We start from the raw sequence: 20,355 nt of genomic DNA on the forward strand, positions 1-20,355 counted from the left end.
TTAAAATGCCCTCTTCGAGATGAGCTATAGCATGCTATAACAGGTTTAGGACAGAAAATTCTGTAATTGAATTTCAGAGTCTGAACTGTCTAGTCCTGCACCCTGTTTAGACCTGTAAGTGTCCTGTTTTGACCCTGTAATGCAAGAGAGTACCCTCAAATGGCTACCAAACCCTGCAAAGGGGTATATGGGACCTGTGGCCCATGGGCACCCTGTAGTACCTACACCTGTGCTTCAGCAATGAAGGGTGTACCTATATCCACCTGTAAATACCCTATAAGTGACCTGTAAATTCCCTGTTTTACCTTGTTTTAGTCCTGTAGGTACTTGAGTCATTGAAAAGTCTTCAATCTTCAATCCTCCACTCGCTGTACCTGTGTCAGGGATAAAATGCCATGACAGGCTCCCTACACGGTATCGATGGAAAGCTACTTCGCGGTCTGCAGGTCCCTCAAGCCACTCATGGCCATCGCAGATAGCGCGCTTGGACGCTTCCTCCTCCTCGCCCTGTGCACGGCTGGCATCTTCGCAGCATACATTACTCAAGGCGTCCTCCAAGAGACTTTTTCAACATAAAAAGTTTGGCCCAGAGGAGCACAGATTTACGCACCTACCTTTCTTGAACTTTGCACAACATGTTGTGTTTTTTTTTCTGGTCTCTGTTCATGATTTTGCTGTGGACGAAGAAGAGTGGCCATCAAGCTCCCCTTTGGTTATACTGGAGTCCAAGCATCAGTAATTTTGTAGGACCAGCATGTGGCATTCAAGCATTGAAGTGAAACTGCCTCTAGTAGTAATAGGTGAAAATTATTACCTGTCCTGAACAATGGAGCCTTCTTATATCTGGACAATGTAGCATGCTGTTAGTATGTACTTGTAAAATCTTCCAAGATGATACCAGTCATGGTTGTTGAAAAGATCATTTATGGAGTGCGGTATAAATTCGCAGAGTATATTTGCACCTTGCTTGTTGCCGCTGGAGTTTCTTTTTTTGCTTTGTCAGGAGCAAACCAAAGACTATAGCAAACCCAAATGCCCCATTGGATTATGGCTTGTGCTTTTTGAACTTATTTATGGATGGCTTTACCAATGCTACATAGGACTCTATTTCATCAAGGTATCCAAAAACAAGTGACTGGCATATTATGCTTGGCATGAATATGGGGCGGTTCACTATTGGAAAGGACTACATCAACTCTCTTCTTCAAGAGGCTCTCAAAGCTTAGAAAAAGCAGAAAAACTTTTCTTTCATGTTGCAAAGCCTAGTATTTACACTTGGAAATGCTCTTGTATTCTGATGTATAACATAAAGTGGTTTTCTTGCGAGGATTGATTTTTTTTTTATTGATCCGTCTTGTTACTTGTACTTGAACCAAAAATTGTAATACACTTAAACCCTGGCATCATATTCGTCTTAATTATTTGTTTCGCTTGAACTTTCATCTTGGAATTTCACAAGAACCTCTGTGGTTGCGACACTGCTTTCATAAACCCTTCGACATCTTTGGTGAACCCGACGTGAAAGCGTCGCAGAAATTTCAGGATGGGAGATACTTCAGCCTCTATTTCAGCTTCCTCTACAACTCCAGCTGCCTCTACTTCAGCTCCATCTATGACTGCTGCGTCAAGTACTTCAACGGAGGATCTAAAACAGATTTTGCAGAATATGTCCATGTATATGCAGCTCCAAAATCAGCAAACACAAATGTATATGCAGCAGCAACAACAATTGCATCAACAGCAGTTGTCTCAGCAAAGGCAACTCTATTCGGAGCAGGAGAATGCAAACAGTGCGACTAAGGCTATTGAAGCAGTTGAGAGTGAGAAGAAGCTATTTGACGGGCGTAATGTTTCAGCATATTTGAAGACATATGAGATCAAGATGGGGTTTTTTGGAGTTCCTGCTGGACTTATGAGTAAGTACTTCCTTCGTCTTGTCACACCTGCTTTGAGGACAAAAGTGACTGATATTTTTATTCAAAATACACATTGGCAAGATTTTAAGAAGGCCTTGAAAGAAGAATACTTCCTTGAGGACTTTGGTATGGCTACTCGACGGTCATTCCGAGAGTGGGTCTACATGCCAAACAAAGGTCTTGCTGCTTCGGAGTTGATTCGAGAATTTGAAGAGAGGTATAGTCAGCTTGATGCCATTGAACAAAGAGCATTGGATGTTGAAAAAGTTGAGCTTTTCTTGCAAGCTGCCGATCCTGCTCTTCAAGAAGAATTGGGTGAGCTTCTTGAAGATCGCACAAAGCCTATGGGTCTTAAAACTGATTGGCAGGATGCTCAGGATGCAGTCTCGACATTGACCAAGAGGAGGATATGGAAGACTCGCCTACAGAATGGTTCCATGACACCTACACCATCATCAGCGCCTATGCCTACTTCTATCCCTGTTATTTCTTCTCCTCCTCAGTCAGTTTCTTGGCCTATGCCAGTGCCTACTGTTTCTACTCCACCTATTCCTCCTGTTCCACGACCGATGCCTACACCTTCTGCTCCAAAACCATCCGCTCCATCGGTGCCTACCTCTCTTGATGACATAATCAAAGGCATCACAGATTTGACACTTGAGTCAGTCAAAGCGGAGTTGGTGGGTAAGTTGAAGGAGCAGTTTGCTTCAACTGTGCCTACTACTTCTTCTAGTGCTCCTACTGCACCTAGGAGTGCTCCTAGTGCACCTAGGAGAGATCGGAGATGTATTTGGTGTGATAGTACGGAGCATCAGCATTGCAGAGATTGTGACTCTTTCCAGGATGCAAGGAGGCAGAATTTGGTATATTGGGGGCAAGATGGTAAGATTTGGTTGACTGAGACAGGAGCTCCACTTGCTACCAACTTTGGTAAAGGTGGAATGAAGAAGTTAGTGGAGGACATGGCTGCGCGTACTTCTTATGTGACGGCTAGAGGTGATGCTTCTGCATATGGAGTACAGATTGAGAAGGGATCAGAGACTCAGTCCGCACTATGGACTTATGCTATGGAGTCTGCAAACAAGGGGAAAATTCAGCAAACTGTTTTGACTAGCGCAGGCTCTAGCATCAGATCAGAGACAGGTTGGGACTCGCCTGTTGACAGGTATTCTATTTATGCTTATTTGGCTAAATCTCATGGTGCAGATGTATTTGTTGAGGAGAAGCGTAAGAGGGATGAAGAAAATCCAAGTGCAGCTAAGAAGACTAGAGGGGGTGAGTTTGTTACTCCACCTACTGCAGGACCATCTTCAAGACCAGGGCCAGATCGACAGATGGAGGATGCTCAAAAGAGAGAAAAGAGGCAAGAGCCTAGAGAGAGAAAGCAGCCAGGATTCAGATTGATGTCTGATATTGAGACATCTACAGACATGAAGAAAATCTTTAATGATAAGATACTTGGCAGTGAGGTGACTTTCACTATTTCTGAGATTTTGGGCATCTCAAAAAGAGAGTTTCAGGATCAGTTTCAGGAGGTCCTGAAGAGGAAAAGACATGCATTGTCTACCACTGATACACAGGGAGTTTTGATTGGAGAGATGGATGAGGATGATGATGAGGTTATGGTTGATAATGCTTCTGTTTTGCCACAGGTAGAGAAGAGGGTTCAGCCTATGCATTATGCTGAAATTGATGAGCCTGTTTTGATACCGCGTAGTCACTTTTCGCGGAGCCATTGGGCTAGGGCAACTACAGAGATGATGGTAAAGATTGGAGAGAAACAGGTGCCTTATGTTGCATTGGTTGATCATGGTTCAGAGATTAATCTCATTGTTCGTGGAGTTTATGAGAGTAACAGATGGCCTATGGATGTAGAGCATGGGTGGCGTATGAGAGCCGCCAATAACACTGCAGGTGATTTATATGCTGCTTGCCCTAGTGTCAGGGTTTCTATTGGTGATGTAGAGGAGGATTTTCATTTCTTTGTGCAGGATTCATGCTCGTATCCCATAATTCTTGGACAGCCATTCATTACAGAGATGCGCATGGAGACAAAGGTCATGGATGATGGATCTGCTTATGCACGGATTCGCAGTAAAGATGGTATGAGAGCAGTTCAGTTTATGACTGTATGTGTGAACCATGTTAGAAACAGAGATACTCTCAGAGATGCACCCTTACCCACTGTGAGGGATTCGGGTTTTCATTAGGTACCGCCGTTTCGCGAGACGACGGTGGTACAGAGGAGAGGAGATTGGAGTTCTCGCCTCCTGGCAGCGGTGTTTTCTCCTCCGGTTATGTTGGGATTTTAGCAAACAGTTCAATGAGCTATCAGAAGACTTCTAGGTTGCCTAGAGCTGCCAGGCAGTATATATGCAGGAAGGAGAAAAATTTGAAAAATGCAGGAATTTTGGAGGATGATGAGCACATAGATGGTATGTATGACAGTGTGATTTGTGCAGATACGATGGCAGAGATGGGAGATATGCTGAAAACTGATATGCTGAATTGTCATGGTAATGTATTAGTGCAGTCCCTGGACATGTTTCATGAAATTGCAGATTTTATGTCACAGATTGAGTCAGAGGCTGAGGAAACTCAGCAAAGAGTGTTGAGTGCTGAAGAAATTCAGCAAACAGAGTTTCCAGCTGGTTATGATCAGCTTTCAGAGAGACAGAGGGCTGAAAAATTTCAGCCAACAGAGTTTACTGCTGAAATATTTCAGCATTCAGAGTTTAGGGCTGTTCCTATGCAGTCCATAGAGCAGAGGGCTGAGAATATTCAGCCATTGGAGTGCAGAATTGCTGAATTACAGCAAGGTTTATGTAATGCAGAAAAGCATAATGAAGCCAGGGTTGACACGAAGTACAAAACTGTGGATAAGAAGGTGAAGCCGGTTGCTGTACCGCTTCCATCTGACAGTGATCAGCAAATAGAGAGGGCTGCTAAACAGCAAATTTTGAGGAATCCGGAGCATATTGGTCATAAATTTTCAGCAGAGACACTTGCTGAATTAAAAATTGGAAATGGTGATTTCTTGTTACCCATGGAGAAGCAATGCTTTCAGGAGATGCTTGAGCGTCATGGAAGGGGATTTGCTTTTGTCCCACATGAGATTGGATGTGTGAATCCTGATATTGTTGCTCCTATGGTTATCTTTACTATTCCTCATATTCCATGGAATCTCCGACCTATTCCAGTGCCTAAAGCACACTTGCCAAAGTTGATTGATTTGTTGAATGAGAAAATCAGGATGGGAATCCTTGAGCCTTCATCTGCACCATACTCAAACAGGTGGTTTACAGTTCCAAAGAAGAATGGTACTCTTCGATTTATTCAGGACATGCAGCCAGTGAATAGAGTTACTATCAGGAATGTTGGTATAGGTCCAGTTGTGGATGAGTTTGCAGAGGCATTTGCTGGACGTGCCATCTATTCTTTGGGTGATTTGTATTCAGGTTATGATCAGTTTCAGCTGGCTTTGGAAAGCAGGGACATAACCACCATGAGAACTCCTATTGGGCTTGTCAGGATGTGTACCTTGCCTCAAGGTGCCACTAATTCTGTTGCGCATATGATGAATGCAATGCATAAGGTCCTTCGTGATTACATACCTCAGCTTACTATGCCTTTCTTGGATGATGTGCCCATTAAGGGGTGTGCAGAAGAAGAGAAGAATGAGAGCCTAAATGAGCAGGGATGCAGGTACTTTGTGGCTGATCATATTTCAGCATGTGAGAAGATTTTGGCCAGGTTAGAAGAAGTGAACTTGACACTTTCAGGGCAAAAATCTGTTTTTGGAGTGAATGAGGTTGTCATTGTTGGGCATATGTGTGGATATTATGGCAGGAAACCCTCACCTGATAAGGTGAATGCTATAGGCAAGATTGCAGAGTATTGTTCTACCACTTCTGAGGTACGAAGATTCATTGGTGCTTGTGTGTTTTATATGATTTGGATACCTCATTTTGCACACATAGCAGATTGTTTGTATCAGCTGCTTCGAAAGGGGCAGAAATTTTATTGGGATGAGAGTCACACTAAAGCCATGCGGAAATTGAAGAAGTTATTGCAGAATGCTCCTACTCTCAGGAAAGCGGATTATAATTGTGAAAGGCCTATTGTATTGACAGTTGACACTAGTCCAATTGGCATAGGTTGGGCTGTGGGTCAAGATGATGCAGATGGAAATAGGTATGCTATTCGGTTTGGGGCGAAAGTCCTAAACGAGAGACAGAGGAGATATCCGCAAATCAAAAGGGAGTTATTGGGGATTGTCACGGCTCTCAAATGTGACAAGGAGTACTTTATTGGAGCTTCAGTTGTGGTAGAGACAGATTGCTTGCCATTGATTGGTATGATTACGAGTTGCTCTACTCCGGATATAGCTATGTTGAGATGGATTGCATACATCAAGTCATTAAATCCGGAATTTAAACACATAGCAGGGAAGGATAATCCAGTGGCAGATATGTTGTCTAGAGCCAGGTATGATGATTTTGGCTGTTTCTATGCAGTCCATAGAGCAGAGGGCTGAGAATATTCAGCCATTGGAGTGCAGAATTGCTGATTTACAGCAAGGTTTATGTAATGCAGAAGAACATAATGAAGCCAGGGTTGACACGAAATACAAGACTGTGGATAAGAAGGTGGATTTTATAGGCAAGATTATGGAGTATTGTTCTACCACTTCAGAGATACAGAGATTCATTGGAGCTTGTGTGTTTTACATGATTTGGACACCCCATTTTGCACACATAGCAGATTGTTTATATGAGCTGTTTCGAAAGGGGCAGAAACTATTTTGGGATGAGAGCCACACTAGAACCATGTGGAAAATGAGGAAGTTATTGCAGATTTTTTGGAAGATGGTGAAAAGATGGTTTGGGCCATACATAGTCAGACATGTCTTTGATAATGCAATATATGAGCTGACAGAATTGGAAGGGACAGATGATATGGCTGAAAATCTTGTTGATCTACCGGAAATGCATAACGAAGAGATTGATTTGTTTGTGGATCTTGATGATAATGATCATGGGTAGTTGGCCCATCCGGAGGATGCGCAGGATTAGAGGGGGTGGAGCATTGGTAAAGCCATCCATAAATAAGTTCAAAAAGCACAAGCCATAATCCAATGGGGCATTTGGGTTTGCTATAGTCTTTGGTTTGCTCCTGACAAAGCAAAAAAAGAAACTCCAGCGGCAACAAGCAAGGTGCAAATATACTCTGCGAATTTATACCGCACTCCATAAATGATCTTTTCAACAACCATGACTGGTATCATCTTGGAAGATTTTACAAGTACATACTAACAGCATGCTACATTGTCCAGATATAAGAAGGCTCCATTGTTCAGGACAGGTAATAATTTTCACCTATTACTACTAGAGGCAGTTTCACTTCAATGCTTGAATGCCACATGCTGGTCCTACAAAATTACTGATGCTTGGACTCCAGTATAACCAAAGGGGAGCTTGATGGCCACTCTTCTTCGTCCACAGCAAAATCATGAACAGAGACCAGAAAAAAAAACACAACATGTTGTGCAAAGTTCAAGAAAGGTAGGTGCGTAAATCTGTGCTCCTCTGGGCCAAACTTTTTATGTTGAAAAAGTCTCTTGGAGGACGCCTTGAGTAATGTATGCTGCGAAGATGCCAGCCGTGCACAGGGCGAGGAGGAGGAAGCATCCAAGCGCGCTATCTGCGATGGCCATGAGTGGCTTGAGGGACCTGCAGACCGCGAAGTAGCTTTCCATCGATATTTGTCTCAATTGTATAGCCGTCATGGAATACATCAGTTATCTTTGCTTCAAAAATATTCTCCCTCCACTGGTTTAGGCTCGTAGAAGGGAAACTTTTCACCAGGTGGACCAACTGAAGGAGTGGGTTTTGTATTTGATGGTATCCTGGTTTTTTACTTCGACAGAGGGTCTTCTGTTCGATCCCCTCTACCGCAGCATCAACACATAGAATTCGACTTTCACAGCTTTCTCCTCCTTCATCGATCTTCACCTTGGTTGTCGCAGCATCCTTCAATTGTCACCAAAGATCTCTCTCTGTTACCTTCGAGCTCCATGTCATCCGTCGTTGCATTCTGAATATGCTTTTTCTTCATTCATAGCTTCTTCATCATTCACAGCTGTGTGTCGTTTCTGATTCCCACACGTATTGTACTCGCAGCTTCAGTCCGCCATCATAGTCCAACGAAATTGCCAATTTCTCCACTCTTCACTAGATGTCACAACAACAATCTCATCTTCGTTTTCATCCGAGCTCTCCTGCGTTTCTTCTTTACTCTTCATGTGTTACCGCTTTGGTTTTTCCTTCAGCGAATGTCTGCCAGTTTTTGTTGGATGATCGTTGCGTCCTCAGACATTGCTCACTGAATGGAAAAGTCTTTTCCTCCACCCTGTAAATATCACAAAAACCTTCCCTACCAGTAATTTTCATGTTAAACAGCTTGTTAAAAGAATGCCTCGATCAATTTCTTGGACGTCTGTATGCTCCAATTCTCAGCTTCAACCGCTTTAAAGTCGTCTCCCTAGTTCAGAAATTTCCATCAGACATTGGAGCTTTCCCTTTTTAAGTCTGCCTCTAATGGACACCTCCCTCTATAGACCCTTTCTCCCTGTTCCTTCTTTTCTGTTCCATCCTCCCCAAAACGGCACATCCCTGCGCTTTTACTGCGTCTTCTTCCCTTCCTCAAAATAGCTCTTTTTTTTTCCCTAAAGCAAGGCTCCCCTTCACGCTTTCCTCCATCGTCCATCCTCCTTTCTCCCAAATAGGCTCCTTGTTTCCCCAAATTCTGCGCCTCCTCCCGAATACTCTGTTTTGTTTTCCTCCTTCACCTCCTTTTTCTGTTCCCACCACTCTGTTCTTCCCTCTTTAGTTTTTTTGAAAAATCCTTTATTAGTCTCCTCCTTTCAAATATGCTTTTTCCCCCCCTTACTCGTACAAACTGGAGAAGTAAGCTGCTGCAGCTTAGCAAGATCTGTTTTCACAGCAAGCACACGGGCACCAATAGACATAGAACCAATATTTAACATCAACACTTCTCCTTTAGCTAGCTTTGAAACCGAAAACCGTGTGATAAGCGCCCATGAAAACATCTCCAAGAATCCATAGAGGCCTTGAAGAAACATCCAAACCCATAAACCCACTAACACATTACATTTAATTACACTCCACAAAATGTCTTTGTGAGCATGGAAGAAACTTGATCACACTCCACATCACTCTCTCCATTCAGATTCGGAAGACATTCGCACATCTTTCTAGGGTACACTTTGATAAGCTCTCCAGACTCATCATGATCAATTGGTTTTATGCCCATACTACTGCCATTCACACATAGAACATCCAGTTGTAGATGTTAGAAACATCCTCACGAAACCCATAATCGACATATCTTGAAATAAGTGTAGCCCATGAGATTGCATCTCGAGTTTCCAATCCATCAAAAACCTTCGGCATAGAATGAAAGAGCAAGCATAACAACTAAGTATGTACAAAGTAACAAATCTCATGCACAACTTTTGGGTGGTTTCACACCTCGAATGCGCAGCAATACGACAACGGGCTCCGAATCACTGGGAGGTGGGCAAAGTTCCCCCCGGGTCGGTTGGTTGCACCCCTTCGGGATCTTCGATAGTGAGGGAGGGTCACCTCTCTTTTGTCCCACTATCTCCCCTGGCATCCACCTTTTTCCTCGGTGGGAATATCAACATGGCAGAGGCTAGTGTGCTAAGCAATCAGCATGATATGCAATTCCAAAAATACTCATTTAGCCTTTCATGAGATGCAATTGATTGAGATAAGAAAACTTGAGATGGGAGAAGGGTTTACCTATGCAATTCAGTGACTCACTGATTGCTAGTACTTACCCTTTTACAATATTTCAGCTTGGGTGAGAAAACATTCAACAAAACAAATCAAGGTTATGCATCAAGCTGATCAAATGATACCTATGATGAGTGATGGTTTGAATCAAAAGGAATTCAATGAAATAGGCTGAAATTGAAGAAAATTAATACTATTCTCTGATCTATTGATCAATCCAGTGAATTAATTGATCAATAACCTCTCATCAACAAGTGGAAAGGCCATTAGCAATAGGATTATTGAGAGATTTCCGAGATTAGCAAAAAGAAAATACCTCCATTAAGCTTGAAAATTATGATGGATGTCAGCTTCAACCCCGTTGATGCAAGAGTTCTTCATAATCCATCATAAATCCAACATAAAGCTTGAAATCTCCATGAAATCAGTCCATATATGCTTCAATATGATGAATTCCTTGAAGAATCAATACTCCAGCCTTGCTTGAACACTTAAACCTTAAAGATTCAAGCTCCTTGATGAAAAGCCCCAAAATAATCCTTCCATTTGAGCTTCATTGACATGCACGGGCTGAAATCTCTTCAATGTCTTCAATCTTGAAGTCTATCCAGCTTGTATTTAGCTTTAGAGAAGCCTTGAAGGTCGGGGAAGTCCAAAATTTTGAGAAATTTGAGCTTCCATGTCTGTGGCTATGGTTGCCCCGCTGTGTATTAGGGTTTTGAGCAGAGGAATGGCTGATAAGAGTTCTCCTGGAGCTGAAAGTTGATGGAATCAAGTGTTTGATGAAGCCTTTGCAACCATTGATCACTGAGCTGAGGATTTAGAGCAGCTGAACAGGGAGATGGAGCAGGAAAATCAGCGCATTTTTCGGTGCATTTTTCGGGCTGCTTCCTGGCTAATACTCCTCAGCAATCATCAAGCATGGTATTCCTCCTGTAGCTTAGGACACAAAGAATCTTTGCCCCATGGTTTGGCAGTGAAATATTCAGCATAGAGAAAGATATTTGTGGAAATTCTTGACATCCACCATGAAAGCTTCAGCCAAAAGCTTGAAGGAGAGAGAAGAGAAGCTCTCTTTTGAAAAGTAACTGTAGTTTAGTCTCAAACTAAGCCCGGTTAACCATCCTTTACCCTAGTTACCTCCATTTTTGCATGAAATTTGATGACGTCCAGCCATTTAAGCCTTTACCTGCCATATCTGACCTTGGATATCTCCAGATGTAGTCATTTGCTAACTATAGTTGTCCTGCAGCACTCCACTAGTCACTGTCTTGTACCATTTTTTTGTCTGAAATTGGTTTTGAAATAGGAAAATGAGATTGAAATTGGGAGAAAATAATGGATCAAAGATTGAAGCTCTGATACCACTTGTCAGAGAGAGAACTTGGGAGAGAGAAAGAGGAGAGAGAAAGACTACAGAGAGAGAGAGAATAAGAGTGACGAGGAGAGAGAAAGACTAGATTTAGAGAGAGAAAGACATGAAAGATGAAGAAGCCATGGAAGCTGTAAGCAAGAAGAGAGAGAAAGATTGTAAATGTATTGATTTGTCAAAAAGATATGAAAATTTACAACTTCTCTCCTTATATACCAATGTTTGTGTGACATGGCATATTATCAACATTCTAACTATTCCCAACTTCTTACATGCAATGGCATCTTCTTCAGCAACAATTAGAGCTTGGACTGAAGCTAGTTGGGCCATCAGTCCCTTCATGTGGGAAATGAACTTTCCCAAGTCTTCTGCATGCTTGTATTCCAAGCTAAAAAAACTCTATTTTGAGGAAGATTTTGGAGTTCTTTCCTCTTGCAGCATTCAATTTCTGCAGCTCATCCCACTTTTCCTTTGCAATTGCAAGTTTACCAATATGGTGGATTAAGGATTCATGTAGGTGCAACATTATTATGCCTTGGGCTCTTTCATCATCTTCTACATCTATAGGGTTGGATGGGTCAATGGCTTTGGCCCCTTGATGAATGAGTAACCCCTCTCCATCATTTTATATTTCACCAATACTTGCCATGGGTGAAAGTTTCTCCCATCAAACTTGAGGATTTGAGATTTTACATCAACATAGGCCTTGGAAGATCTTACCAATTGCAAGGCAATGGCAGTGTCTAATCCTTTACAAGGTGAGCAATAAAAGGGGAAGCAAATGAAATGATGTTTAAATCAAATGAGTAACAGACTGAAAGTGATTTAAGAGATGAAGTGGTCTATGTGTTAATAGCTTACACATAGCCTTACAAAAGCAAGATAGTGCTTTAGTCAATAACGTAGTGAATGTGCTTAAGGTCTTAAAAACCTTTAGATTTCTAAATAACTAGCAAGAAAATAATGCTCTAGATTACCCTATCCTTATACTTTTGTATAGCTTTTACAATGGTATAGAAAAAACGTTGAGATGTAGATTTAGTTGTTGACCATACATTTGAAACAAATAATTTTCCACTTGTGCTACTTTAAGAGCTTATTCCAAGTGCTAAAAATTACTTATTTAAATAGCAACCAATAATATCTCAATGTGTAAATACACTCTTGATGCTTAGAAGTGCCACTCAACCAAACTTATCAAATACTCATTGAAAAAAGGTGATTGAAGCTTAAGTAAAACCATATGTGCCCCATGTTGCTTAAGAAAGACATTCAAGAATTAGTCTTCAAACTTACAATGGGATCATAAGATTGTTTAAGATTGGTTAGAATAAATGATAGTGACACTCAAGGAGAAAGAACCTCAAAAACCAAGCTTTCACCTACTTGGGTATGGTTGCCATGAAGAATGATAGTTAGGGTTTTGCTATGTGTGAGCAGTAGAGAGAGATTTATGCCCAACCCTTTTAGGTGGGAATAATGTGGAAAAAGGAAGCCTGGCAAACAAATAAGAGAGGAAAGGCCAAAAGCGCAAAAGGCTAAGTTGAAAGCAAATGCGAATTTTAAAATGCAAAGGCACCACTAAAATTTTATAAAAGAGCGCCAAGCTCCCTCCTGTGCAAATTGTAAAATCTAGATGGGCATAGGTGAAGGAATAAGGCAATTAGAAAGGAATAGGGAAAGAGGGCCTTGGCAAGATGCCCGGTCATGTAAAAAGGGGATGGGTGCCCAAGGTATTTAGGGCTTGTATATAAACTCAAAAAGTGAATGAGAAGCTCATTCTTTTGTGTATGGCTAAAGTGGTTTCTTCTTCTTCTCTTCTTCTTGCTTGTGTGTGATTGTGTTGAGAGAGGGAGTGCAAGAGTGTGAGGGAGTGAGTGTGTGAGGGTGAAGGACTGGGGTGGAGAAGCTCTTCTTCTTGCTTGTGTGTTGAGAGAGGGAGTGCAAGAGTGTGAGGGAGTGAGTGTGTGAGGGTGAAGGACTGGGGTGGAGAAGCTCTCCATATTCTCCTCTCTTCTTCTCTTCTCTTCTCTCCTCTTGTCTCACACGTAGCTATGGAGGATGGAGCTCAAAGGAGGAGGCTTGAGGTTTCTTGAGCTCGCATCTAGGATCGTGGAGCTACTGGAGTGCTTGAGGGAGGAGGCTACTCATTCGGGCATCAAGGTAAGCTCACTACACCCATAGGATCGAAAGTGCGTTAGCTAGGTGAGAGATAGCCATTACAGCTCACTTGAAACACTTGAAACAATAAGCAGTCCATGGGACTTGGCAGTTGACCATGAGCTCCCACTACATTTTTGTTCTGTTGTTGGGACCAAGAGATTCAAGCTTGAGCACTTCCATTCTTCAAATCAAGTGTTGTAGGGTTTCATCCCTAAACCACGATGCTTGATATAAGTAGGAGATTTCGAAGTTTAATCTTCAATGCAGGTAAGTATTTTGGGTTTTGTGATTAGTCAAGTAGGACAAATCATTTCAATACTTAAATTTTGATTTTTATTGCATTTAGAGTAGGATAGGATCGAGAGATCGACGCAAATCGCTTTAGGGTTGTTGCTGTAAACATACCCAAAGTAGGGGAAAAACAAGGGGAAAATCCATTGACAAGGCGTGAGCAATAACAAGGCAACACTTGGGCATTGGAATGAAGGTTTAAGACCCAAGGAAGGGGGGTTGAAGGCTCATTTTTAGCTTTAGCACAAAGAGAGATAGAGAGAGAGAGAGATTGAGAGAGGAGAGAGATATGTAGGGCTTACGACGGATCGATCGACTTGTGCAGGAGTTTTTTTACCATTCCAGGTATATATGAACCTTGGCCCTTGTCATTCTTGCATTTTGGAAGCGTAGATGACCTTACATGCCATAAATTGTCACCATGAATCAAAATTTCACCTTCACTGTTGTTGTTGTTGTTGCGCCATCAGAATCAGACCAGGTCAATAGATTTTGATTCCCAAAATCGGACCCAGACATCCCATTTTGGATAATCAAACGGTTTGATTCTCGACAATCGAATGCTTGAACACTATTCAAACCATATGATCAGATACAAGATCAAGATTCGGATCCAGATCCCTTGTGACCCATCCGATTGGATGCATAGCTCGTCCGATTCTAACTATTGGCCATTGGACACTTAGATAATCTTGGATCGGACATTCAGACTGCCTGAAAATTGGACACATCAAAGTAGGACACACAAAAATCGAACCACCCATGCTCAGATATCCGATTTTGAGAATTGGACCATGTCAAATCGGACCAAAAGTTGACAATGAAAATTGAAAGATCCAATGCATCCCGGGAAAAGCAAAGTACCTTTTGTGTAATAAGGAAACCTTTCGATAGCCCTCAAGACATGTCAGAAGGCTCGTGGAGCCTCTTCACTATGCATAATGCAACCTACAGACCTAGAAACAACACTAGCTGATTTGCTAGCTATCCACCCTTCTTAGAGCCACAAATCGACCCATAGACCCCAATTATAATTTGACCGAGTTAAAAGATGTAGTGGAGGCCCTAGAGATTATTGAGAGCAGCCAACAATTGAGCCTAGAGCCATATTTGGATGAGAACATGGAAGGGAGTGTGGGAGCCACATCTATCATCATGCATTTGCACCCCACACTGTTTTTGACACTTGAAGTGCACTTAAAAAAATTGAAAGCCTAATTTCGCAGAGTGCATGAAAAGAACGCCATGCACACTTGGAGTGTACATAAGTTGAGGATTGTTTGTAATAAAGAAAGAAATACAATCAGACATAATAAGCGAAATGAACCCACCAATCGAAGACAACCCTCAGACTTAGATAGGCTATCAAAAATCCTGATCTGTTGGACCAAGAGAGAGACTCGACATAGAAAGCCAGATGCATGGAAGGATCGATACCATTGGAGGCACAACACTGTCCCACTTGATCAAACACATCAACAACTTGGTGGAGCAAGAAGCCTAGACATGGCAATAACCAGTGTTGTATGAATCACGAAAGCAACGAGCTCGACTTGGGAGATTTCCTAGTCAAAATCCAGCAAATGGTGAGTAAATATAATCTACAAATTTGGATGGACCACCATGGTAGGCCATCAAAAGACATCATCACAAACCTCGAGAAGGAGAGGAAATTAGCACATAAGGTGTTGAAGAGCATCACAACCTACAACCAGGAGCAGCAAGCTAGAAAATTGCAGTAGGACATAGAGCTGTGAGAAGTCTCTCTAACAAATAGGAATCGAATAGAACCTAATACAAAGAGAGAGAGCACGCTAGAGGCAGACTTAACGATGAGCAGTCTTCTTATGAAGCATCTCATTGACAAGCAGAGAAGAGTGTGGCTGCCTTAACAACCTCATTGCTTGCAGGATTAGGAGTCACGTAGGGCTCTAAGAGCCAATCAAAAATTCCTGCAGAGTCGCAAAGTAGCTAGACAAATAGCAACCAGGAAATGACCATATAGTTTCGTAGAGCAATTCGAGCAGGACTATGAGGCTAATGGCCTCACCAATCTTGCTTAATGCTTGCAAGCTTTTGGTCTATGCCTAGGCGATAAGGGTAGGGCGTAGTACATGAGCTTAGATGCTGCAAAATGCAAAAACCTCAAGAATCTCTTCATTAAGAGATTCTTTGAGGCTAGGTACTCTGACAATCTCATAGTTCGGCTAATGAATATCAACCAGAAGAACAAAGAGGACATTAGGGACTACATTACCCATGTGTAGAGTCTTTATAAGAGAATCCCAACTAACAAATGACCCACCGAGAGAGCAGTCTTTACAGCCTTTATATGGAATATGCATTGAAGAACTCTACAAGGCCTTGGCAGAAAACTCGAGCTTGCAAAGAGACACACTAGCTAGGGTCTTTGAAGAGGCCATATGAGTGGATGACTAGTTCAAGGAGAGAAGCTCCCAGAGATCTAATTGGGACAAAGCTAATTCTAGATCCTTAGAAAGGGCCACAACATCCAGCAAATGGTCAGTCCCAAGCACCTAAGATAAAGGGAAAAGTGTTGACCAGAGGCAAGAGCTAGCAGAAATGAAGATGGAGTTAGCTAGACTGCAAGACATGGTAAGGAGACCTACGCGCTCACATGTCCAATGCATGCATTGTGGTGGAAACCACCTCCTAGCAAAGTGTCAAGACCCTCAGTCTCGACCTTGCGCCAATTGGGTTAGGTTCAGTCATGATGCCATGCATTGTAGACTTCCAAGGAGACTTCCATACTTGCAACCTTACAACCAGCCATACCTAGGGAATAGGCCACCAAATTTCTTTGGGAGGGGAGCCCCATTGGCTCTTCCAACACCTAATGATACAAAACTAGCCATCCCTAGAATAAATATTAACCCCATAGGCATACCTAGGCCATCTAGACCTTCTGTAACCTACCCACCAAGTGATACTCCAGTACACTATGTGGAGGAGCCAAATGACAAAGAGGCATATGTGAACCCTTATGTCTCATATGACGAAGAGGGAAATTTGATCCTTATGGACTATCAACCCCAATGCCAATGATGGTGTTAGGTAGAGGTAGAGGTAGAAGCCTAGTAGGAGGGCAGACCCAAGAGCCGATTTCTTGTTGGACTTATGGTCACCTAGGGCACATTTCCTCGCACTGCCCCAAGAGGGAGCAAGCCAATCGAGAAAAGGCTGACCTCAGATGTCCAAAGTGTAGAATCACCCATTTGTTTGCCAATTTTCCTAGAAGAAAACCATCCTCTAGTTGGGCAATCATGCCATTAGTACCATTGGGGCTGTTCAAAGTTGAAACACTCAACAGAGAGGCTACGCCCATCTCGTTGTATGTTATGACTTGAGCATAGAAGAAGTGGGCTGGCTGCCATGGCCTAGCAACCTAGACATTGTTTGAAAACAAAGTTGCAGCATTGAAATGTGTGCACAAGAGGAAGAAAGAGGCTCAAAGTACAAAAACAAATTCTTATTTAATAAGTTGCTCAAGGTACAACTTGGGTACACTCTATCTCACACATGATAGTGGCCCATAGGCTATTTATATAGCCTCTGCCAAGCTAGGGTTAGGGTTTCCTCTACCCCTAAGGCTATTCACACCCATCTGCCCTCATACTCCCTTGCTTATAGTGGGTTCCTATGCCTATCTTCTAACACCCCCCCTCAATGCCAAGGTGGCATTGGATTACAAGGCATGTAAGATGTCCCCCCTTCTTGGGATGCCTTTATAAATTAGGCTTACAAGAGTGTTTTAGGTAGATGATTTAAAGAGTCAAAACGATCGATCTTCAGATGGATTGGAGGCATAGTTGGCCACCAATTCTTTGGGTACATCAGGAGTGTTGGGGCATTTACTAGTGATATGCCCTATCTTCTAGCATTTGTTACATTTCATTTTCTCAGGATACTTCTTCCAACAATTGTTTACAAGATGTCCTTTTTTCTTACAGAAAGAACATCTAGTGAGAGTTGTATGTACCAATACTTGATCACGGGAAGTTGAAGATGCCTGAATGTTGCTACTTTCTTTGTGGTTCCTCTTTTCTTCATCCAAATAGGATTGAACGGTACTTGCCAATGTAGGATCTGGAATGTTGGTGAGAGTGGTTACAAGAGTAGGAAACACCTGTTTTACACCTTTTAGGAGAATAGCAATAACATCTTCTTCATGTATCGGAGGCAAGGTGTGCCATAAGTCCCTTCATGTGAGAGATGAATTTTCCCAAATCTTCTCCTGACCAAGCTAAAGAATTCAATTTTAAGGAAGATTTTAGTATTTTTACTAGTGGCTCCATAGAGCTTTTCAAGCTCATCCCATTTTTCTTTAGTAGTGTTTAGTTGATCAACATGATGAATCAAGGACTCATCTAAGTGTAGCATAATGTTTGCTTGGGCACGTTGGCATTCTCTATATCAACCAGATTTGCAGAGTTTACAACTCTAGTGCCTTGAATGAGAGGCCAATACCCTCTCTCCATCATTTTGTACTTTATAAGTACTTGCCATGGGTGCAAATCTTTGCCATCAAACTTTTGACCTCGATACCATCTTAGTTATACTGAAGGGTTTTACTTAGGTTAGAAAATATTACTACCGCTAACGAAGTATATCCCTTGCCCTGAGGATGATCGCAATTGGATGCATGTGCTAGCCAGGACCGATCTGTTGTTTTTGTACAATTAAGAATATGAACAAGCTGCTAACGCAATCGGTGAGTCTAAAAGGACAAACCCTCAGTGGCATTCTAAAACTGTGAAATTCTAAAACTCAAGAGAATAATGAGGAATTTTTCAAGATAGATTTATTAAGAACGAACCCTGAATAAATTAGTCAAGGATATAGTCTAATGTAGAAGCTTCGACAGAAGATTTTAAGACCGGAAATATCTCTAAGTTAAAGAAACTGACTTAAGGCCAAGAAACTTGGTTACAAGAATAAACCTTAAACTGGGAAGTTAGAGACCCCAAAATCTAGATACCCTTAGTTAAATTCCAAGGGGAAGAGTTCATTATGTGAAATTCAAGTGACGATTGCTACTAGATTAATCATCACTTGAAAGTTACATGAGTGTTTGAAGTCATAATTGAAAGCATCAATCTTGTTTGTGATTTTCTAGATTAGATCTTGATTGAATTCCCATACCAAGAGAGGATGTTTTTACCGCCACGGAAGTATGGATTGACTCCGATGGCGAGAGGTCTCCCAGCAAGGATCGTATTAAGTAGGAGGTGGTTAGGGTGCCATGGGGTTTCTGGCTAGTGAATCCTTTACTCACCTAGGAACTACTTGGTCACATGTATGGCCCAAGTTCTACTTGGGACACCTAAAAGCGCTAGTTATAGGTGGATTTGATCTTGGTGACGTGCAGATGTGCCAGATGAGGCAACACATGAAATTGTAAATTTTCTCTACTATTTTTATACGTTTCACGTAATGTGGTAGGTAGTTAGATAACTAAGAACTTCCATAGAGGGAAGCAGGTGGATGGATTCCTAATGAATCCAGTCCTATGATAGGTTGGTCTCAATTAGCTAAGAAGTTTCCCCAAAAATAAATGCTAGGAAGAAACTCGAGGAAGGGCCAATTTGCTGACTTACCTAGGGTTTGGTCTCAGAACCCGAATTTTAAATTATCTTAGGGGAAAGGTACGACAGTTGTGCCAGAGCACTGTGAGGGATTTTATAAATCCTTAGTCTGCTACTGGAAAAAAGCGTTGTACTCCATGAACTAAGGGTAATGGTAGTCGCTCCTTCCAGACAAGAACCTCTCAAAGGACACCTCTGGATGTGAGCTAGCTATTGATAGGTGACTATTAGGTTAATTAGGAACCTTCAGGTTGGTCCTCCGTGGGTAACAGCAAGATGCTTCCCCTATTGTGGGGTAGACCTAGGGTTAACTAGCTGGACAAAATCCGATCATTCTGGTTAGAGTACAAGTGGCAACGGCTGGAAGGTAAACTACTAAAATGTTATCCGTCACATAATCAAGAGCGGTACATTACAGTGGTGCTAAGGCCAAGAGGGTAAGGAAGGTAAGGAGAGGGTATAGGATAGAGTGTATGGTGAGAGAGAACAAGTGGGGGAAGTTCAAGGGTAGAGCCTCGATATATAGGCTACAACTATGAGTGCATATGTGTGTGTGTGTGTGTGTGTTTAATATGTGTGCATCTATTTGTGTGGCCTAGTAATTGTGCTCTCTCTCTCTCTCTCTCTCTCTCTCTCTCTATTTTTGCCCTTTCTCATCTTCTTCATCTCATATGTGTGCATGTTGTGTACATGTGTGTATATGTGTATGCACATGGATGTATGAATTGCATGTATATATTTGTGTGTGGATGTGTATGTTTGCATATGTGTGTGCATATATGTAAGTGCACGCTTTATAAGTATATATACATTCTCTCTCCTATGCTCTTTCTCTCCATTTTTCCTCTTACTCATATATATCTATGTGTATGATCATATATGCATATCATGTCATATATCTAATTTTAATAAAATTCATCTTTATGTGAGATAATATATAGAATATTTCAAAGACTCACATTTCCCCTTTCCATGATCATATCCTTAAGTTCAATTGAGAGAGAGAGAGAGAGAGAGAGAGAGAGAGTGTGTGTGTGTGTGTGTGTGTGTGTGTATATGTGTGTTCAATTGGGAGAGAGAGACAGGATAGAAAATAATTATAGCCCCAACTCACCCTCCAAGAAAAATACCTCTTTATTTCTTGAATACCAAACTTCTCTTGTGCC

The 20,355-nt window shown here is 41.9% G+C and overlaps 2 pseudogenes; one reads left to right on the top strand and one right to left on the bottom strand.

Annotated features, from left to right (window-relative positions):
• The first annotated feature begins 420 nt into the window (after window positions 1-420).
• Window positions 421-1,226, top strand: LOC148024618 (UDP-galactose/UDP-glucose transporter 1 pseudogene; annotated as a pseudogene).
• Window positions 1,227-1,341: 115 nt separating this feature from the next.
• The window catches only part of LOC148024619 (UDP-galactose transporter homolog 1-like), a 100,371-nt pseudogene continuing 81,357 nt past the window's right edge, over window positions 1,342-20,355 (bottom strand).

This window comes from Lygodium microphyllum, chromosome 15, assembly GCF_053477565.2.
Source record: "Lygodium microphyllum isolate KBCC chromosome 15, Lygodium_microphyllum_v1.1.10, whole genome shotgun sequence".
NCBI classification, from domain to species: domain Eukaryota; kingdom Viridiplantae; phylum Streptophyta; class Polypodiopsida; order Schizaeales; family Lygodiaceae; genus Lygodium; species Lygodium microphyllum.